At 21.6% G+C, this 2,478-nt stretch overlaps 1 non-coding gene across 1 annotated transcript; it reads right to left on the reverse strand.

The window, feature by feature from the left end:
* Positions 1–222: 222 nt before the first annotated feature.
* On the reverse strand, positions 223–294 carry TRNAD-GUC (transfer RNA aspartic acid (anticodon GUC)). Its single transcript has one exon. It is a non-coding gene; the product is annotated as a tRNA-Asp (tRNA).
* Positions 295–2,478: the final 2,184 nt, after the last annotated feature.

Below are 2,478 nucleotides of genomic sequence, written 5' to 3' on the forward strand. Positions count from 1 at the left end.
TTCTGAAACTGGACTTGTGGGAAAAAAAGTCGAGTTTTTCATCATCAAAAAATAACTAGTGCTGTTAAGAATTAAATTCAAATCACAAACGTAAAAGGAAATGTACGTCACAGTATTTTGGATAATTAAACGGAGGAAGTGTGGAAATTGAAACTTTGAGGACCCCTATTGCAATACACGGAAAACTTGTGAAACTTTTTAAAAGTAAATCGGAAGAAAAAACGCCGTTGCCGGGGATCGAACCCGGGTCACCCGCGTGACAGGCGGGAATACTTACCACTATACTACAACGACAGATTTTTGTTATGAATGTTGGAAGTATATTCTTGAATTAGATTTTAATAATCAGCCTCTATACCCCTTATACATGTTGTTGCCCTTGGTTAATTCCTAATTAAGGGGTGTGTGTGGTATAATTTTTGTCGATTTTAAAAAGCTGTTGCATAATTACCATCTAAGTTTTGTGAAGTTTTTATATTTTTTATTTATGAAATAGGATGTGGTGATGTTTTTACCTATTATTTTTTTTTTAAAATTTAAAAATCTAAATATTTGCATAAATAAAAAAATAAGGGATATTTTTAGAAAAGTTCTAATATTTTAGGCAAATTTTTAATAAAGTCCTAAATTTTATTTTTTGAATAAAGAAGTCCTGACTTTTTCACCTTTTGAATAGAAAAGTCAAAGAAACCGACTAATTTATTCATTTTAGTAATTTTTGATCTGTTCAGCAGGTCATAGGACCAAATTGTTAATTTTTGAAAAATGAAACGTTTTTGTAGATTTCGTCAAAATTTTATATAATATATAAACATATTTTTGACGTGTATATATATATATATATATATATATATATTTACGTATTTGTGTATTTTTTATGTTTTTATATGTATATATTTAAGTATTTTTATGTATTTTAAATGTATAAACGTATTTTTTACTTATTTATATGTATTTTTAACAATTTTACATATTTTTTGTGTTATTTTTATGTATTATGTATTTATATGTATTTATGTATTTTTTTAAAGCTTTTTATATAGATGTTTATGTATTTTAAATGTATAAACGTATTTTTTACGTATTTATATTTATTTTTAAGTATTTTATATATTTTTTGTATGTATTATGTTTTTATGTATTTTTTAAGTGTTTTATATAGATGTTTTTGTATATTTATGTATTTTAAATATATAGACGTATTGTTTTACGTATTTGTATGTATTTTACATATTTTTTGTATGTTTTTTGTGTTTTTTTTATGTATTATGTATTTATATGTATTTTTGCGTATTTATGTATTTTTTAGTTTTCTTATATAGATGTTTATGTATTTTTATGTATATAGTTTAATTGTATTATTTTTACATGTTTATATATTTTTTTACATAAAAATAATACAATAAACATTTAATATACATAAAAATACATAAACATCTATATAAGAAAACTAAAAAAAATACATAAATAAGCAAAATTATATATAAATACATAAAAAACAAATAAAAACACACAAAAATATGTAAAATACTTTTAAAAAAAATAAATATAAATCCGTTAAAAATACGTTTATACATTTAAAATACATAAATATACAAAAACATCTATATAAAAAACTTTAAAAAAATACATAAATACGTAATACATAAAAAAAATATGTAAAATACTTAAAAATAGATATAAATACGTAAAAAAAATATGTTTATACACTTAAAATACATAAACATCTATATAAATAGCTTAAAAAATACATAAATATGTAAAATATAAATACATAATACATAAAAATAACACATAAAAATACATAAAAAAATATGTAAAATGGTTAAAATACATATAAAATAAGTAAAAATATACGTTTATATATTTAAAATACATAAAAATATGTAAATATATAAAGGTAAAAACATAAAAAAATACAAAAATACGTACAAATAGATATAGATATGTAAAAAATATGTTTATACATTACATAAAACTTTTGAAGAAATCTGCAAAAAAGTCCCATTATTTTTGAAAAATTAACAATCTGGTCCCATGACCTGCTGAACGGGTCAAAAAGGACTAAAGTGAATAAATTAATCGGTTTCTTGTGCTTTTCTATTCAAAAGGTGAAAAAGTCAGAACTTTTTTATTCAAAAAATAAAATTTAGGACTTTATTAAAAATTTGGCCAAAATATTTGAACTTTTCTAGAGATATCCATAAAAATAAATACTAATTAAAATAACATAAAATTTCATAAATTAAAGACATTACATTTGATTTAACAATCATAAAACGAAAATTAAATTAACTAACTTAATAAAATATTTCAGTCCGAATATTCACCGATATCATTGTCAATTGACTCATTTAAATCAATTTCATTAACTTGATATATGTGTTCCGCCAAATCGTTGCGAAGCTCGTGGTGTTCTTAATTGTTACATATTTCCCTTCTTCTTGCACGCCATGGGATGGAACCGGGTGGTATTGG

The sequence above is a fragment of the Lactuca serriola genome, chromosome 7 (assembly GCF_051521515.1).
Source record: "Lactuca serriola cultivar US96UC23 chromosome 7, Lser_US96UC23_V15, whole genome shotgun sequence".
NCBI lineage: Eukaryota > Viridiplantae > Streptophyta > Magnoliopsida > Asterales > Asteraceae > Lactuca > Lactuca serriola.